Source organism: Ambystoma mexicanum, chromosome 9, assembly GCF_040938575.1.
Source record: "Ambystoma mexicanum isolate Mex_15411 chromosome 9, UKY_AmexF1_1, whole genome shotgun sequence".
In the NCBI taxonomy this organism is placed as follows: Eukaryota; Metazoa; Chordata; class Amphibia; order Caudata; family Ambystomatidae; genus Ambystoma; species Ambystoma mexicanum.
Window position 1 is genome coordinate 835,268,880 of NC_090931.1, and position 20,934 is coordinate 835,289,813.

Sequence of the window (20,934 nt, forward strand, 5' to 3'; positions counted from 1 at the left end):
CGGTAAGGGTTTACCGGTACCGGTGCCCTTACCGGTACCGGTAAACCCTTACCGCCTACCATGTAATGAGGCTGTGTTAACCTACTTTTGTATATTTGCAACATGTGAGCCAATTTGCCTCATGTGGATGGTAGCAAAACTGTGCCCAAACTATAAACTAATGAAGCCAAAGACCTTTTTGGTTTTACATTGCACTCCCACCTCTTGTATCTTTGCGTGTCTCACCTTTTATTTTGTGTGCACTTACTGCCATACAGCCATCCCATTGTTGAGTGGGGCATTTCAATTCAGAAGCTTTAAAAACAAATATTTTTCCTCTCAATAGCATTCAAACTTGTATTTGCAGTTGTCTTCCTTGCATTTGCTGGTCATCCTTTAGAAGAAAATATGTCATGTTCAAAAATGGCAACTAGAACATTGTACCTTTTTAAGAGTAATAGGTGTAATAGGTGTAGTGCATTGCTTGGTGTGATTTCCTCTTCAATCATGTATCCATCAGAAACGTAAGATCTTACAAGTCTTATTTCTTTTAAATCCTGACAATATGTATTGTCTGAATATTCTTCTTGCTTGCCTCCAACATGCATGTAGGCCTCCCTGCCATTAAGCAATGCGCTGTTTCACGTAATGGGAGTGTCTATTAATAGCCCACATTTCCCTTCCCTCCTACCTCTCATTGATTTAATTCACTCACTGGTCCCTTTGTTGATTAGTGAAGATCAAAATGACTGTGGTCTGTAAACAAAATGCAGTTTTCTTGACTTGTTTCCTAACTTTCTTTGTTGCTAAACAAAAACAGCTCAATAAAATACAGTGAAGTTAACAAAACCCATCCATGGCCCCACACTGCATGACGTACCCCATTACTACGTACAACTCTATAGTTTAAACCATCACAAAGGTTTGTATTCTAGTAGAGCACATAAGGTTGTGACTATCTCTTCTTTGCTTCTGTGAGGAATGGTGACCTTCGCCCTGAAGAATGTATGCTAGACGTTATATTACAACCACGACCCAGACTCTGGACAGCCACATGACTTTCATGGGAGAATTCACCTTTCTCCATAATCTTGAAGTACACCATGCTACCATTAATAATAACTTTAAACTGAAATAGAGATCTGGACGATCCGGATCCTCAGCACGACCCCCTTGTATGCCACATAAAATAACGCCAGAGTTGTCAGGTACATCATATTCCACTATAAATCGTATAGCTGATCGTGTTGCTAGCCAAAGTTCTCTCAGGGCCAGGCAAGACCACCAAAGGTGTATAAGGGATCCCCGATCCCCACATCCTCTACAGCACATTGCTCTTTTATTTGGAAACGTCTTATGTACAGTGGTCCAAGTGTACGAAAAGAAGAGTGTAGCCCCACCCAAGTAGGGTATAGCTTTTTCCACCTATCGATAGCTCAGTGTATCGCAGTTTGCAGGGTACAATTTTGATATTTCACAAGTCACGTAAACACTAAGATACTTGATATGTTTCGTGGCCCACTTGAACATGCCTCTTCATAAAGGAGTAAGGTTCAGGATTTCACATTTGCTCATATTAGCCTTAAATCCGTACCTTAGGGAAGTGAGTTACAGCTTATGAGTATCATCCATTGTATTCCCCATTCTCTGCATTCTGCCTTATGGATGCTGCTAACAGTCCCATCGTCAACACAAATAGGAGAGGGGAAGAGGGCATCCCTGTTTCTGCATAATAAACCCAGAAAGACCTCCATTGACCTTAGCAATAGGCCTAAGAGTCTTTCAATTAGCTTATACCATTGAGATCATTTTCAAAATAAACCTTTCTAACACCATCTTTAGATAACCCACATCAACACATTTGAAAGCCTTATCTGCATCAAGAGCTCAAAGAATTGCTTTCATTTTAAATCGGTGTGCCTTATCAGTTACTTGAAAAACCTTCCAAATATTATCAAAAGTATTACTATTTGCAATGAAGCCCGCCTAGTAAGAGTTGACTAGTATGGGGAGGTAGTCCTCAATGCATCTAGGAAGAATGCTTGTATACTTATTTGCATCAATATATATATTTTTTGACAGACATTTAATTACGTTTTTGTAGAGGAGGAGCTAAGTACCCCCACCTCAGCCACTTTGCCCAGAATGCCTATATGTTGGAAACCACAGTATGTGACCTATGCAGAATAATTGAAAGGACAGATGCGAAAGGAAATCCTGGTGACAAGGTTCCCGTTGAGAAAACCATACTTGCATTCAAGACAGTATGATGGCTGTTTAAACAAAATCCCAGAGGAAGCATGACGCCTGACCGACGAAGCAGATTGGTTACGTTATGCGAGAGTCGAGCTGACGTACATAGAAGAGATGCAGAGATGAGAGAATGCAGATATTCTATAAGGAATCAAGAAAGTATCAAGCAACACCTTGGGCGCAAGATGAAGAGGCTTATGCTGAAGAAATGATGAAGATATTAAGCCAGTTTACAGGTGGACAAACACTGGCTAGCTTTATAGTAAAATAGATTGCGGCAATCGCCAATGTATGGCTGCATAGGAATGAGTATAAAATGGATGGTCCCATTATGAACTATAAACTTGTTGAGCTAAAGGAGAAAGGCCATCTTTTCCATGCATGGCGCAGTTAGAAAACAAATGTATTACAGGGGAATTTCAGAAAGGCGAGGTTGAACGGGCCAAGAAGCCAAGGTCGTATTCGGCTGAGAAGAACAGAAATTAGTTACAATTTTGGGAAGGAATGAACCTCCTCTTCAGAAGCTTGTAGAGAACAAAGAAGATGTCAGTGGCTCATTGGAAAATAGTCTTTTTAATACCCTGAAAGCTCAATTCCGTGGTCTCCAGTCACGTGTGGAGAAGGAGTTGCACGAGCATGATGGTCACGCCTACGCATGAGGGCAGAGCGCGCCTCTACTCCCCTGTATCTTCCAGAGCAAAAGAACACTCCCAAGGACAAGTTCAAAAGCTCTAATTGACAACCGACCACGGAGGTGATGATGTATAATGTTCTAATTGGTGGGAAGCAGATCTTTAAGACTAACTCAGCAGCACCTGGCAGTCTGGCCTGCGTGCGGCTAGCGTGGGTTGAAGGATGCTGACGGATGTTAGAAGCCAGCCAATGATAGATGATTGCATGATTGAGGGTCCTATAATTTTGTAACCAATGGGATGTCATATATTTAGTGACTTTCATAGTGACCTGTTTTGTGGGAAGGGCTTAGTTGCCCCATCTGATGTTAAGAAACCTATCACCTTTCTCATGCCCATTAGACGAGTATGTATTGTATACTTAGATGTTCCCCTAGACCCTTTCACTCTCTTCAGTAGGTTTTTGTAGTTTGCCACATGGGATGGCGTTAGTAATACGCAGGTTGTATGTCACCCATGACGAGATTTTAGTATAAAGGTGTGCTTTTTGTGAAGTTCGTTGAGAGACCTTACTATGATACGACCGATGACGTTCGTTGTACTCCCTGTTTTAGATAACTGATATTAAAAGAGTTATCTTTTTGCCAACTTCCTGAGTCGTTTCTTTTATTGATGTTTGAGTAACCTCTGCATCCCCATTGATCAAATGTATTGCTGACCCGTTTTAAAGGGCTGGAAGTTCTCCAGTTCATTTTTTTCTGGAGTTAATTCCACAACCAACAATACAGATTGGACATCAAAGTACACCTCAGGCTCCGAAGACCAATAAACTTGTTCCCTCGTGTGAGGGGTCAGTGATGCGAGTAGGACAACTGCTTGTGGATTTTGCAAAATATGCCATTTCATTAGAAAAAATATAATGAAAAAATACCTTGCTTGCCCTACTCTGCGGAGGAATTCCCTGCCTAGTCTAAAGACTAAGGGAACATTCTCTAGCATGGGTAAACTAGCCCTCACATTAAATAAGCAATATACAATAGAAATGATATAACAACACAATATCAGAATGGCTTCCTCCTCTCCTGGGAAAGGTCCCTTCCCCGGGCTTCAAAGTCACTTCAAAATGTTCAACAAAAGAGAGAATTAAAAGTTCCAACCAGTTCTTGAAAAGTTCAAAGTCAAATTAACAGTTCACCAAACAAAAATCCACTGGTAGCAACTTCTTCCTGGGTAAAAAGATCCCCTTTCAACTTCCAGAAAGAAAATAGCACCTATGGTAATCCTGGTTATGATTATTAATTATCTCTGCTTCTGGATCTTCTTTATACATTGCCACAGTTCGTAGAAAGTGTGATATTCCTCAAATGGCAACAATATACACTTCTTGACAACTTCTTCTGTTACAACTTAACCTTTGGTATATTTGTCAGGATGTTTTCCTGTACTGCTACTTTTAGTTTCAACAACACTTCCACTGCTGGTACTATGAGAACCGACAACATTGTTCCACAGTACGTTCTGCTTCAACCACTTCAATGTAACATCTGCTGACACCTTTACATACCACCACAGTGTATCTACTACTGCTTCAGTAATTATGAAGTATTAGGTAGATTTCAACCAGACATTTGACCGCTTCAGGTAGTCAAAGCACTCTTCCTTTTGCTAGTCTCTCTGCCTCTTCAATCTGTCTAACTACCACAAAGGCAATTTGTTTTTGCTCACAAAACTCTTCCCCGTCTGGCTCTAGCAGTCTGCTACCCCACAGATTGTTTTTAAATTCAGGGTAATCTTCACAAGCATTTGGCTCCCTTCTCCAGTTCTATTCCCACCTTTCTGCCAGTTGTCAACTCAAGTTATTACGCAGAGGTTTATATGCCAACTTTTCTCACCTTCAGGGAATAGGATACTTGCTTCTTATACCACTGATTTGTTAACAACTTCATAAGACAGTCAGCTGGTTCTTTAACGCTTGACAAAACAGATTTCACTTTGAAATAGGAGGTCTACTTGCTTGGGTAATGCGTGTTTCTCTCGTTAAGCTTTTTTAACTCTTTAGGCCTCATCCTGAATTGGGCGGTATCCCAGCACTAATTGCACTGTGATACCGCCAACGCTATTAGCGTTACCTGCTAATCGGTCCGGCACTATTAGCGCCGGATCCTGAGTAGTGGTAAGGCAGTAATTCCCCATTTGCATGAGAGTCCAGCGCTGACGATAATTACACCTAAAACGGGCGGAAAGCTGGAGATTTACCGAAGCTCAGCGATGGAGGTAAATCTCCAGTTTGCTGCCCAAACTCGGGATTGGGCGGATTGAGCAGCAATGCAGCAGTAATAGCGTTACTGCTGCATTTGTGCTTCTCCACCCAACCCCTGATGAAGCCCTTTACCTCTTAACTTAGAATAAATGTGAATTCTGGATGTAGTATAAAGGATGTAGTATAGAGTTGAGTCTTCGAGATGAAAACACAATAGGGCACACGTGGTGGCCTTTCTTTCCAACAGTTTCCATGGTTTAAAATGGAACAAAAACCTTGCGTTCCCTTGTTATGGTAAAGCATGAAGTTCAGACTTCTTTCAGGAATCGTAATTGGGCAAACACAATCTCCTTTTGTTATAGTTTTCACTCTGCTACTTCTAACTCATATACAGACAAAGTTTGGTATCCTTTAATGTTTTAGGAAGCGTTCTCTTAGCTTACTTGGAGACACGCAACTGCTTCGTTGTACATCAAACAGTCTTAGATACACCAACAATAGGTTTAAGGGTTTTAGCTTCACACACGAATAGAGATGTTCAACGTTATACGCGAGTGCTACATTTACATTAATAGGAAGGTTTCTAAGACAACAAACAACTTTTCCTCACATTAATTCTAATGTAAGTCAATTAGGAGCTGGCTAAATTTATCAGCAAGGCTTGCGGAGCGCACCTGAACGCTGTGCTGCACTCACCAGCTTCAGTCTCACTGGTTCTGCGGGTTGTACTGCTTCCCCGGCTTCCTTCTCTTCTTCTACTATGTCTGGCTTTCTGGGGACCGGCACCCTTCTCCAGCATGGGTATCTTCGGTCAGGCCACTTTTTGTGGGAGTTTCCTTTTCTATCGACCCCCTCTGCTTGCATTCTGCTTCTGGCCTTAGTTCGCTGCACTTCCACGGATTGGTAATCACTGCAACACAGCTTGCATGGGGAAGACTCAGTCTCCTGCACGTCTTCCGTTGTGCAGCCTCTGCAATTGAGAGTTTGACAGAAAAGGACTCTCTCAGAGCTTGCAGGTGAAATCTGCTGTCTCCATGCACCGGTATCCCCTCTATTCTCCAGCATGGGGTCTGGCATGGATTCACATGCTCATGAATATTCCCCGTCGTCAGGCTGGGAATCCTCGGTAAAGAAAAAACCAGTATCAGTTTCGTTTCTGATCTGTCTTTCGTAGTAATAACCAATCACTGGTCTCTGCGTCATACTGACCACAGCCAATGACTGCCCTCTACCTAAGCACCGCCTCTGGCAGCCATCTTCAGATTTTTACCGCACGTTCATGTGTTGGGATCCTCGTGCTATTGCTCTCGAGCGTTAGTGCTATTTTTTCGCGCTTTTTCACAAAAACTTCGATTCTTTCGGTCAAAAGAGCCTCAAGCTCCACCGATCCTACATCCGATCAACGGGGACCCGTGTCGGATTCATCTGTGCCCCTCAAGGGTGAAGATTTCGTCGAGCTACACTTCGGAGGACTCCAGAAGCTTCTCAGGCCCGGTCTCGGAGATGGCCCAGGAGAAGGGAAGCTCGACGCCCGGAAAGCTGTTCAGGGCCTGCCCTGGATGCCAGCTGCAGAACGTCTTCAAGGAGGACGAACACTCTTTCTGCCTTTACTGCCTTCATGGGGACAAGACGCACGTGGAGAAGGACTGTGCGTTTTGCGGCAACATGTCGGAACGGACCATGAAGGACCGCCATCAACGTCTCGCCAGCTGGCTGGAGGGTAAGAGCCCGTCTGGCGAGAAGAAGAAGAAATCTGAGCGGTCTTCTAAGACCTTTGAGGGCGCCCCGGCGACGGGGGCCCAACATAAGGCCAAGCACCGCGAGTCCGCTGGCACCGGGAGCGCCGAACGGTCGGGCTCTACGGGCGCCAGGCAGGGCGCACCCTCCCCGGCACCATCAACCACGAGCCAACGCTCTGGGTCGGGTAAGAGGAAGGCCGAGCACCCGGCGAAGCTCCTGGAGAGACCCCGGTCGAGCTCTAAGGCAGAGGAGGAGCGTGGCAGTGCCCCCTCCCTCAAGGATAAGGCGGTGAGCGCACCTAAGGTGGTGAAGGCCTTGATCCATTCGACCAAGCCCTCTATCGAAACGGTCGCGGCGGCCCTGGCCCAGCCTGTGGAGGCTGCACCAGTGGTGGCGGCCTCGGGGCCCAGAATCTCCCTGCCTCCTCGGAGGGAGTCTTCTTTCGTGCCCATCGATAGGACCCCCGTGAAACCCTCCGTGGGGAAGAAGGGGGGGCAGGGCGTCGTCGTAGATTCGGCCTCAACCTCAGAAGAGGAACTGATCGAGGTCTTAAGCCACGGCCTAGGCGTGGAACAAGACCAGCCCGTCGGAATGGGCCCCGACGCAGGTGACGACGACGACATCGTCGAGGATACCGACGGGGCCCCTGCTCGCCCGTCGGATTCCCCTCTGCCAGCGCCGCAAGACAACTCAGCGGCCATTTTGTTGGCTATACAGTCCTTATGCTCCGAGATAAGGACGAGACTACCGTTACCGACGGAGGAACCTCTCCCGTCGGGGGATCCAGAACCGGGACCTTCTGGTGTTCCCCCTACCAAGAAAAGAAGGATCCATCCACCGCCTCCTTTTCAACCGTCGCGCCCCGTCCAGCCCTCCTCCCCGTCCACCCGAGGGGATGATACGGGGACTGACACGGCAGCGACGGGTACGGACGACGAGGCATACGACGAGGATTTTCCGTCGTCGCCTCCCACCAGGGCTTCTCCGCCCGACGAGATTGGATCGTTCCACTCAATGATCGCCAGGGCATCCGAGCTTTTCCAACTCTGCCCTGAGGAGAAGAAAAAGGAAGGCTTCCTTTACCAACGGCGCGAGACCAAGAGGAAGACGGTCCTCGCAGTGCCTCTGTTGGACGACAGTTGGGATGAGGGCCTTTCCCTCCTCAAGAACCCTTCCACGACGCCAGCGAAAAGAGACCGGTACGAGAAAAAGTACCGGGTCCCGGACTCGGCCCCCCTATGCCTCCGGGCGCAGCCTACCCCGGACTCCGTCGTCTCCGCGGCAGCCAGGAAGAAAGCGGGGGGGGGTGCGGCCTCCACGTCGACTTCCCCGCCGGACGGCGAGGGAAAGAAATTGGATGCCATGGGACGCAGAGTCATCTCGTCGGCGGCGACGACGATTAAAGCGGCCAACGCCTTGGCTATCGTGGCCCGCTACGACAGGGAACTCTGGTACAAGATAGCTCCCCTGCTGGATTTTCTGCCGGACGACAAGAGGGCGGAGGCCCTTGAGATCCTGCAGGAAGGTGAGGTGGCCTCGGACCACGCCATCACCGTGGCGACGGACATCGCCGACACTGGGTTCCGCCAGATGGGCAACGGCGTTTGCCTTCGACGTCGCGGATGGCTCAAGGCTACGGACTTTCGGCAGGACGTCCAGACCAGGGTCCTGGGCATGCCCTTCGACGGGAACAACCTGTTTGGGAAGACAGTGGACGATTCCCTTCAGGCCATCAAGGCGGATACTGAGACGGCCCGGGCCCTTGGAGTACTGCAGCAACGGCGGACGCCCTTTCGGAGCGGCGGAGGCAAGGGCGCCTCCAAAGGTTCCGGCGGCGGTTTCGCTTCCTACCGTCAAGCGGCCCGCTCGTCGTCGCAAGAGGCCTACAGAGAACGAGGCAAGTCTGGCGGCCCCCGCCGTCGTCGCCAAGGAGGCCAAGGCGGCAAGGCCGCGTCCAAGCAGGATTGAACCGGCCGTGGGGTCGGGCCCCCACCGAAGCACCCCGGTGGGAGGCCGGCTGGCGGGCTTCGTCAGCGTGTGGGAGTCCATCTCCACCGACCGTTGGGTGCTGGACGCCCTGGCCCGGGGCCACGCGCTCGAGTTTCAAAGAAGGTGCCCGCGCGTCCCCCCCGTGGCCAGGAAAGAACTTCACGTCCCTCAACTTCTCCTGGAGGTAAAGGCGATGCTCAGAAAGGGCGCCATCGAACTCGTCCCAAAGAGGCTTCGGGGCTCCGGAGTCTACTCGCGTTACTTCCTCGTGAAGAAGAAGACGGGAGGATGGCGCCCCATCCTGGACCTGCGACGCCTGAACAAGTTCATCAAGGCGCAGAAGTTCCGGATGGTCACCCTCCAGCACGTCCTGGGTCAGCTGGAGGAAGGAGACTTCCTATCGTCGTTGGATTTGGAGGATGCCTACTTCCACATTCCCATCCTAAAGGGGCACCGAAAATTCCTCAGATTCGTGGTCCAAGGGCGTCATTACCAGTTCAAAGCCCTTCCCTTCGGACTGCGGTCGGCACCCAGGGTTTTCACCAAGTGCCTCGCACCGGTGGCGGCGCAGCTGCGCCGCGAGGGGATTCACGTCTACCCCTACCTGGACGACTGGCTCATCCGCGCCAAGACGAGGGAGCTCGCCGTGGTCCACACGGCAAGGACCGTCCAACTCCTCACGGACCTGGGATTCTCCGTGAACTACGCCAAATCCCACCTGGTGCCCGCGCAAGTCGCACTGTTTCTGGGAGCGAGGCTCGACACAGTGTCCCTTCTGGCCTCCCCGTCGGAGGAGAGGACCAGGACCATCTTGGGCAAGGTGCAACGGATGTTGGTGGCCGACGCGGCCAAGGTGAGGTCCATCAAGTCCCTCCTCGGGATGATGTCTTCCTGCATCTACCTCATTCCCATGTGCAGGCTCCGGATGCGCCCGTTGCAAGAGTTCCTGGATGCGCGCTGGATCCAGACGACGGGCAGCTTCGAGGAAAGGATCAAGCTCGACGAGAGTTTCCGACGAGCGATACGGTGGTGGGGCACCCGCGCGCATCTGACGGCGGGCATGGACTTCCAGACCCCAGCCCACCAGGTGACTGTGACCACGGATGCCTCCCTAGAAGGGTGGGGAGCGCACACCGAAAATCTGCACGCAAGGGGACTCTGGCTCCCGACGGAGAAGTCCCTGCATATCAACGTCCTGGAGCTCCGTGCAGTGTTTTGGGCCCTCAGGTCCTTCCTTCCGTCCCTCAAGGGCAAGGTGGTGAGGATCTTCACCGACAACACCACCACCATGTTTTACATCAGGAAACAGGGCGGAACCAGGTCCCCAGCGCTGTCCAAGGAGGCGCAGGACCTGTGGCATTGGGCCGTCGCCCAAGGGATTCTTCTGGTGCCGTTTCATCTGGCAGGGATAAAAAACACCATCGCCGACTCACTCAGCAGGGAGCTGCGCTCGTGCCACGAGTGGGAACTACGGCAGGATCTGGTGGATCGCCTCTTCCGACGGTGGGGCACACCCCAGATCGACCTGTTCGCGACGGCGACGAACACCAAGTGCCGGAGGTTCGCCAGCAGGTTTCCCCAGACGAGGAGCATGGGCGATGCTTTCTCGTTCCCCTGGGAGGGCCTGTTCCTCTACGCGTTCCCTCCCTTGCCTCTGCTAATCCGGCTCGTCACCAGCTCAAGAGGTCACGGTGCAGGATGATCCTCGTCGCACCTGCGTGGCCGAGGCAGATATGGTTCCCGGACCTTCTGGACTTGTCGGCGTCCCCGCCAATCAAGCTGCCGGCGGACGCGGATCTACTCTCCAGGGAAGGAGGCGCCATCCTCCACCACGACCCGAAGTCGCTGAACTTGCAGGCCTGGCTCCTGCAGCGCTAGAGTTTGGAGGATACGACATACCGGCCGATTGCAGAGAGGTTCTTGCAAAGGCCAGGGCGTCCTCGACTCTTAAATGCTACGGACACAAATGGAAGAGGTTCTCTGTCTGGTGCTACGCACAGAAGATTAACCCTCTAGGGATTACGGCTCCCCAAGTGCTGCCGTACCTGCTGACGCTGGCCAAAGCTGGTCTGGCACACGCGTCCATCAAGATTCATCTTGCTGCGATCTCCCGATACACCAGAACCACGGGCCGGACGTCCTTGTGGTCTCATCGTCTGGTGAAAGAGTTCATGAAGGGACTGTTCAGATCGTTCCCGCCGGTGAAGGCTCCGGCCCCGGCGTGGGAGCTCAACGTGGTACTGACCAAACTCATGGGACCTCCGTTCGAGCCTCTGCACTCGGCCCCGTTGAAGTTTCTATCGTGGAAAACAGCTTTTCTCGTGGCCATCACCTCCGCACGACGAGTGGGAGAGATCCAGGCCCTTTCCTGCAAGGCCCCGTACTTGACTTTCCACGACACGAGGGTAGTGCTCAGGACGCACCCCTCCTTCATGCCCAAGGTACCGTCGGACTTTCATCTCAACGAACCCTTGGTGTTACCTGTGTTCTTCCCGTCGCCTTCGTCGCCGGCTGAGAGGACTTTGCACTCGCTGGATGTAGCTAGAGCGCTGAAGTTCTACGTGGACCGCACGAAAGGTTTTCGGAAGACGTCACAACTCTTTGTGAACTTTGGACCTGTCAATCAGGGGAAGGCTCTCTCGAAGGCTTCCATCTCCAGATGGCTCTCCGGCTGTATCATGTACTGTCACCGGTTGGCAAACCGACCGCTGCCTGGCCGTCCGAGAGCCCATTCCACCAGAGCGATCGCAGCTACCACGGCGTTCCTATCTGGTGTGCCCCTGCTGGACATATGCAGGGCTGCTACGTGGAGGTCGACGCACACCTTCACGAAATTCTACTGCGTCGACCGGGATTCCAGGGAGGAGTCCAGGGTCGGCCAAGCAGTGCTGCGCAACCTGTTCGCCTGAGGTGAGCCTGGTGAGGAGGTAAGATGCTTAATGTTGAGTTGATGTGATGCTTAATGTTGAGCCTTTGCCACCTCCCGTGGTTGTGCATGTGTGTACTGCTATGTATTCTTTATTCATGAGCATGTGAATCCATGCCAGACCCCATGCTGGAGAAGGAACAAGTTACTTACCTGTAACTGTTGTTCTCCAGCATGGGTCTGGCATGGATTCACATGCGAACCCTCCCGCCTACCCCTCTGCGGCTCTTCACTTGGTCATACTGCCACTTCACGTGCTTCCAAATCTGAAGATGGCTGCCAGAGGCGGTGCTTAGGTAGAGGGCAGTCATTGGCTGTGGTCAGTATGACGCAGAGACCAGTGATTGGTTATTACTACGAAGACAGATCAGAAACGAAACTGATACTGGTTTTTTCTTTACCGAGGATTCCCAGCCTGACGACGGGGAATATTCATGAGCATGTGAATCCATGCCAGACCCATGCTGGAGAACAACAGTTACAGGTAAGTAACTTGTTCCTTCTGCCACTTTCTCGTGATTTGCAGCCTCATGCTTCTCCTCTCCTACTGCCACTACAGCCAGACTTCAAGTTCGTATTCCAGCTCCTTCCTCTTCTGCTTTCTTGCTGTGGCCTTTTATGCCTCCCAACTTGTGTGTTAGACTTCAGGTTTGAGCCATTAGCTTTAATTGCCTGACTCCTACAATGGCCGCTAGGCTTAATTGCCTGACTACTACACCTGCTTGCCTCTTCAGTGCTCCTCTTCATTTCAGTCCCTCTTGGATTCTGGGACGTGTAGTTTGTTCTACAAAAGTTAGGTTTTTCTACTTCTACATTAGTTTTAAAGGTAGACGTTATTCCTTTAATATTTTTAACAGAGGGCCTGTGAGATTTAACTTTCACAGAGGAGGATATTGTAGAGAAGGAAACATCTCCCTATCCTTTTACATTGTACCCTTGGGATTGAAGAAGGTGTTTAGTTTGGGATACCGAAAAGGATCTTTCTTTCGGTATCAAACCCCCAGATCTAACAAAAAGCTTACAGCCTCATCAGAGGCTTGATGGTAACACAAATAGCGTTACCACAACTCAGTCCAGCGCTATTAGCGCTGAATCCCGAGTTGCGGTAAGGCTGTAAGTCTCCACTTTTTTAAGAGTCCATAGGACTCCATGGGGCACGCTGGGCGCTATTACTGTGGTGCAATTTTCTTACCGGTAATAGCACTGCAAATGGGCAGAAACTCACCATATTTACCTCCAGCTCAAAGTTGGGCGACTTTCCGCCCAACTCATAGTTAGGCGGGAAAGTAATGCAGCAGTAATAGCGTTACCACTGCATTTTTGCCTCTCCACCCAATTTACGATGAGGCCCTAAGAGACATTCCAATGACAATAATCCATAACCTCTTTAGGCGTGTTGGGAAAAATCATCCCGTTAGAGGACAAATAGCGCCTCTCATCCCACGGAATCACCCTGATTCCTGTCTCCTCCCAGGTGATCCTTGCGCAGTACACCAGCACCAGGGTTGGGCTCAGGAAGTGTATGCCTTCCCTGGGCCACCTCACTTCCAGCCCCCTCCCTTTTCTTGCTTCTTGTTGTCCCCACCTGTTTCTCTAGCCTCGATGCCACTCCACTCCTGTCCACGCCCCATTCCCTTACTGATCTCCGTCGCCCCTGTCTGAATTCCAGCTTTCTTCTCACCCTCATCTTCCCCAGATCTTCTCGTGTTTATGCAGCCACCCCCTATTTTTGTACACCAGTTGGTACCATCCCTTTATGCCGTCCATTCCCGTCCACCAGGCCGCTATAGTCAGGGCCTCCGGTCCCATAAATCTTTCCGCTATGGCTCTTTTGCCTAATATGCATGCTGTGTTTAGGAATATGTTAGCATATCTTTCCGTCTCCATGTTTGTCCATATTCCCAGCATTGCACCTCTAGGATCCAGCTGTAGTGTGTAGTAATACTGAGGACAAGGAACTAGGAGACAAATGGGAGGTGGACCTGGAATCTAGCTCCACTAATATGATCAAGCTACTTATAGAACACACAGATAGAGAGCCGAAAGTTGATTGCTACCCATAAACAAGAAATAGCGGAGATGCGTTGTCATGATGCCTACCCCCGGGGAACCAGACCAGGTCCAGCAACCCCAGAAGCAGGCATCACGTTATTTTGAGCAAGCCCAAAAACCCCTGCTCGGGGCTGTTTGGGTGCGGTCCTGGCGCCTATGGCGCCAGGCTCATATGGAGTCAGTCCTGGCGCCCATGGCGCCAGGCTCATAGAATAAAACTTACCTGATGCAGACCATGCTGCAAGCTTACCAGATGCAGACCATGCTGCAGAGCTCCAAGCCAAATGAGGCTTGGAAGGGACTATTTTACCTAGGGACTATTTTTTTACTCGGGTGGGGCTGGGGAGGAATACTTACCTGGGACTACTTTGGAGGCTATTTAAACCACGCCTGAAGAGCAGCACACGCTTCGCGTTATTCTGCCTCCAGCAGCGTAACGCTCACCGTGTCTGCAAGCCTGCATCCAGTCTTCTGCCACGCCCGCCTAGAGTCTGCAGCTCCTAGAAAAAGGGAGGAACAGAAGGAGAAGAGGTTACAATAAGAGCAAAACCTTTGATCTTTACCTGAATTCCAGATCCACCGCGCCCTCGAGCTGGAAGAAAGAAGCATTATACACCTGCTGCTGAACTCACCGGCTTTCGCAGCATCCTCACTATCCACCGCATCCTTCTACACGTTCCCGCCGCACTCTGGCACCTAAGGGGAACACAAGAACAGCAAAGGTGAGCCAAGGGAATAAACAGAGGCAATAGTAACTACCCCCATAGACTTGCCTGATTACCACCGGGGGTACTATTCCTCTTCACGGGTCGGGGCAGTCTCCATTGCATCCTCGCCGTACCCCGGCCCCTAAGGGGAACAAAAGGACAACAAGGTGAGACAAAGGGACAAACAAGGGGAACTCTTCTCACCACAATAGACTTACCTAATTTTACCGCCGGAGGCATTATTCCCCGAACTTCATATTTTCTCTCCACACCTGAATAAGGGAGCAAGCAACAGGTTACATTCTGGCCTTATTTTATTGAACTGTGTAGGATAAGCCAAATCCTTACCTGAACTTCGTCAGCTACCACGAGGAACTCTTCGCTGGGGTCAAGCTGCAAACTGCAAGGAATCGGACAAGAGTGAAAGTCAGACGTGAACTCTTACGAACTACATACCTTTCGGAGTCAATATTGTTCTGGAACTCACCAATTCCTTCGAGCCAGTGAAGCAACTGGTTATGAATGCACCCCTGCGCTCTATGCAGGATGGAGAGCTCATCTTTTCAAACCATCAGGTGAGACTATAAGAGGGGACATCAAAGGTGATCTGTGGGGAGAACAGCAGAGGTGGGGGGATTTACGCTCAACTCCATGGGTGGTTAATCCCCTTTCTCCATTTGCAGAAGAATATTCCTACGGGCCAAGCAAACGAAGCTAGGTGGGCCAGTCCAGTCCGTCATCTCGGCACTACGCGTCACATTGGTGGAGACCGCAGCTGTCCAGTTCAGATCGAAGCCTCTGTGGGAGCCAGGTGAGCGTAACATGCCAGCACCAGATGTAAATAAAGACAAATACTATAGAACACCCAATACTATTGTCAAATAACATCAAGATTAAATCAAAATGTGAAAAAACCTGCACATTTTTTAGAGACGAGTATGGCTTCCGCTTGGACAGGGTCTACACATTCCAAGCTAAATATGACGATACTACAAGCACACCTTGCTCACAAGAAAGTTCACCAGCCACATCTCCTGTCAGCTTAGACTCAGAAGCCGACAGTGCAAGACCAAACGCTAGCAACACTAAAGAGACACCAACACTAGGACACTATAGAAAATGGAATTTCTTAGTACACATTTCCAGTTACAAACCGTGCAACAAACGCAACAATAGAAGACATATGGCACAATAGGCTAAATCAGATGGCCTAATAGCTATTCAGGATAAGAAACTAGTCATTGAACCTACTAACACCACACTTTGTATGATTATTAATGCAAATGATGTTATGTAATTATGAGCTTAATCTGTAAAACAACTTTAGCTTAAATAAATACATAAGACTTGTCTTATTAATGATACACCTGAGAAGCGTTTACAATGGGGGTCTACTTCTCACAATATTTTTTAAGGCCTAGGTTGTGGTCTTTCCCTCTGGTGAGCAGCTCTCTGTATTTAATAAAAAGGAACACTCAAGCAAAAAACACTTAGCGATAAGGTAGCCTGGCCCTAACAACTAAAACAACCACAGGAACAAGGAAAGTTGACAAAAATATGAATCTGGTTTTAAAGTTAAGGAGTTGTTCCAACAACAGCAATTTGTGCACAACCTCTGTGCCACCACTGATGGTTAAAAGTACTGACCAAGTGAATTCAATCGCTAAGTCATCTTTTTCTAAAATATATAAAAAAGAACATGTCCACTAATGTACATGCCATATGTCCCACAAACATTTCCCTTCTCCGCCTCCTGACCGACCACTGTGAAACTGGGAATGAGCACCCAGCCTTTCTAGCATGACCTTTCCACTCATCTCGCCCTTCAGGCTCCCTGTCCGACCGCCGCCTCCCACCAAACAGCTTTACAAAAGGAACTTCCCCCTCTATCTATAACCAAATATAAAAATGTGCAACATAAAGGGCCTCTCCTGCACAAAAAGCAACTCTCTCTGGTATGAAGGATTCTGTGTAGCAGGGGACTTCATTCAGTCACCCTTCTACCACTTTGGCCACCTTCTTCCGGCTTTGCTATGTGTGTAGGTATGATTACATCTTTTTGGAAACCTTGTGCATCATCAATGGATTCATCTTGGATAACCGGCGACTCGCCACTCTGCTTCAGCAAGGCTAGACTATCCTGAGGTGCAATAGTTGTATGTGTCTCCCCTGCATATTGGAATTGCAGGCCAATTGATTGAGTCCGCCTGTACCAGATCTTCTTTCTCAGGAGCAGTTCTGTGGATGGTTTAATCGACCTTCTGTGTTGTGTGAGAAATCTGAAGGTGTCTAACCCGCTAGTTCCCGGGGATCTGTCACCTAGGTGGCCAGAACACTGCCATCGCTTTTGTATCCAGTTCCTAGGGGTGGACCAGAGCGGGAGGATTACCTGGATAAGAGGTCTTAAGGGAGTGGAAATGGGACACTGGATGGTGAGATGCGGTATCACCTTCACCTTCCCTGTAACACCTTTTCCCCGTCCTACCAGGTAGGATACCTAGGAACTCAACCCCCACCCTTTCCCGACACAAACACTTTCTCACAAACAGCTCACCATGAGCGACAAAGGACTAACACCAGAGCCGTATACCTGGCATGTCCCAATACAATGGTCATGCAAGGTTAGGCAATTACTGATCACTGCACACACCTGACTTCCATCACACTTCCCCACACGGATAAAAGGCGGAGCACAACACTACACTCTGAGTGAGCCAGAACACACGAGGAAACAGCAGTTCCAAGATGGCAGTTTGATACGAGGAGAAAGACAGCAAGACCAGAGAGGGTTGCACGGAGGGAAGTGCCCTTGACCTGTAAAGACTGTTACTTTCGTGAACCTTGGAAAGTAAGAAACCTAAGATCAGGAACGAAAGTTGATCAAACCTGCACTGTGTGTCGGAGCTACCTGGGTCTCTCCCGTGTCGATACCCAGGCCTGGAGAAGCAATTGTCGCCGTGGTACTGTCCTTGGCTCCTACAATAAAGCAGCGTCAGTTAAGACAGCACAGTCGGTGAGTCGGAGAGACTGATACCAAACCAGCCTATGTTTTGAAACAAGGTTGCAAGCGGCAACATTGTATGAGGATAGAGACAGAGAACAGTGTGTAAGACATTTGTGATGAGCGACACAGATATAATTGGAAACCAAAGGAGTGACTGAACTTTGGGAGGCCAAGCAAAGATACCGTAGACAGAGTGGTCCGGCATCACGTAGGTGCTCATTCAAAAGTCTCTGTTAGGTATCCAATTGATGCTAAGTGTGAACTTAAGGGAATCTTGAGATCGAAGTGGTCCTGCAACTGGTCAAGCTAAACCCTGTGCTCATTCAAAAGTCTTCGATGGTTAAAAATATACTGTAATTGGTCTGAGCCCAGCTGAGGGAGACTTATTGGGTAAAAGAAAGGGATTTGAGCCCGGCTGATGGGGATCCGGGGTGAACCGTGAGTCACTCAAGAAAGAATATTCTCTGAACATTATAATAAGGGGATCTGAAACCGAAAGAGGGGGATCCAATGTTAAACTTTATTTTCTTTTAACGGGATCTGAGCCCAGCTGAGTGGGATCCAGGATGAACACCCAAATTGAATCCTGGTAAAAGGAAAATAACTTTTTTGCATCTTATTTGTTTTTACATCAAACCCTCTGAGTCAGGAGACTTTTAAGAAGTCAAGAGACTTGGACACAGAAGGTCCTGATGCTGGTAACTGAACTATATCCTCGTGCTGCAGTAGCCAGAGTGTGTGCTTTGCTCAAGTAAACCACCTTGCCCCGTGCTGAAAACGTGGGGAAGTGAGGCCAACGGCCCAAACATCTCGACATATCATCTTGCGAACATTTCTTTCTTTTTCATGAACACTACCCCACACTATTTGTAAATTATCGGTAAGGATTGGCAATAGGCTTTTTAGTATAGGCCCTTTTATTTTGACAAGACTCCACTAGGACTGCATTATTGTTATTTGATGATCGTAGCTTGCTCCCATCCATAGATTTAGGTTTAGATAGGTGTTTATCATACCCTTGAACGGTGGTCACTTGTGTCTGTCTTACTGTTGATACCATGCCCTCCTTACAGTGGGAACATTGCAGGTGAAACATCTTGGAACATGTGGACTTTGCTATCTCTAGAATTCTTTTTGCTGTCCGCCATTATGCCACCAGAATTCTTTCTTTCGTATGTAAGTTATAACGTTTTACTAGGATTTTGATAGCTCTCAGTAATGTTCCTGCACCAGCATGATGTCAACCAACCCTATTTAATCTGCCCATTTTGTATGTCGTATCCTCGGGGTATTTGGTGATCGTAGTAGGAAGAGCAGTCCCATGCTTTCTAAAATGTCTGAACCTTCAGCCAAGAATTTTATGAGAAGGTTCTCTCTGTGAGATCTATTTTCCAGGTTCTCGCGTTTGTCAGTTAGAATCTCTAAAGTATCCCAAAGGGTAGCTATCTCCGTTTCCACTTCGAAGTAGTCCTTTTTTTTTTCAAAACGTTTTTATTTGCATTAAAAAAAATTCCAACATGAGGGTTTCCCCTTCCCCTCGTGCCCCTACCCCCCTGCCACCTCCCTCTCCCCTCCCTGATCCGAGTACTGTCCTTGCTCTGGGACTGCTCCCCGGGATGGTCATGGCATTGTATTGACTTTTTCCTCTGAATCTTCCTGTGTGTTCGATCCCTGCTACAAACCTTTCAAAGATCCCCTTCCCCTGGAGGTTCTATGATCCCCAGGAGGCTCGTGGACTTAAGGCACCATGCGCGACGTGCTCCCTCTCATAAGTATCTCAGTAACCATGACCAGCCTGTGCAGAATCTGTTATGTTCGCCTTTTATGGAACAGGTAAGCCATTCCATCGCTACGAGTGACCAGATTTTCACTATACACTCGTGGTCCTGTGAGGGGTCCTTTGCCTTCCAATTGCACGGAACGAGTGCTGCTGCCATCATCATAATGACATAGTTTGCCGTTTTACTTCAAGGTGATGTGCTGTAGTGCCCTGTTGAGTCCTATCATAGCTAGGCCCCTATTCCCTCCAATCTTTACCCCTAGGACTTGCTCAATTGCTTCGTGGATCCCTCCCCAGTAGGTGTCTATTTTTGGGCATTCCCACCACATGTGGCCCCAGGTACCCTTTCATCCGCATATTCCCTCCAGCAAGGTTGTGAGGTCCCCAGGTATATTCTATGTAGCCTGACTGGTGTAAGGTGCCACTGGAATATTAGTTTCAGCCATAGCTCTCTAATTTCGAAGTAGTCTTATATCAGCTTCTCAAGCACAGACTCTTTCTCCTAGGACTAAAATATCAGTCTTGTTCTCCATGATGGCTTTATTGAGGCCCCATCTGAAAAACACAATTTCCTCTTTCAGAAGAGATTTTAGGTACTCCTTTAATGGTAACAGCAAGGATTCCAGTATTTCCTTGGCAAGAATTGAACAGCCCTGGACAAAGGTGCAGGATTCAACACTGCAGTTACCGATGAGCTTCCAGCTGTGTCCAGTCCCTTCCGCTTCTCTTCTTAACATGACTTTTGAGTTGCTTTGCCATTACTATTGCTCTAACTGGTAATAGGTACAAATCACAGCAGCCCTCTGTTAATCAGCACAAATACATGGCAAGCATTGATTTTGGATGAGGAAAATGCAGTTATGTACTAAAGATGATGATAACAACTGTAAGGCCAACTGTATTATGCATGGCTTCAAGAAAGCCAGCCAGAGTGATTGTGGGGGTCTGCGGCTTTGTTTTGCATAAATGTCATAAAGTACACTTGCTCCAGGCACGTGAAATTCCAATTACCCCATCTCCCACTTCTTGCACCAGATGTGCAAGAAGTGGGAGAAGTTGACGGTATGACAGAACTAGATGTTGCTTTCTGGAAATTAGATATTTATTTTGAACCCAAGACAAGTACTATCCTTGAAAGATACAGAGAGTGTGGAGGAAGTTGTGATGGCCTTGAGACATTTAGCTTTGTCATGTAAATTCAGGGATTCTTTTGATGAACGAATAAGGAATCAGTTTATGATCAACTGTCGAAGCAACAAAATATGTGACGAACAATGGTTGCGAGATGAACCCTCATTGGATGAGGTGATCAACATAGCAAAGAGAGTAGAACACTCTCTGGGATGCGTTGCAAAATTGTCAGAGAAAGATGGCAATGAAGGGAAAATAGAATTGCTTATTGTGTAGATTCGAAACAGAAGAGAAAAGTGAAGCAAAAACTGTATAAAAGAGAGAAGGAGAAATCAGAATTTAAAAAGGATACATGTAAAGGAGAAAGAAAAGAAGAAAAGAAAAGTCTATGTTTTAGATATGCAAGTGGTTCACATGTTGCTGCATCAGTAGTGTGTCCTGGAAGAAGGGCAATATGTGCAAAATGCAAAAGACATGGGAA

General features: G+C 48.6%; 1 protein-coding gene across 21 annotated transcripts in view; it reads left to right on the forward strand.

The window, feature by feature from the left end:
- UNC80 (unc-80 homolog, NALCN channel complex subunit) overlaps nucleotides 1–20,934 on the forward strand; it is a 3,486,058-nt gene that overhangs the window by 1,646,069 nt on the left and 1,819,055 nt on the right. The gene's annotated exons all lie outside the window — the stretch shown is intronic.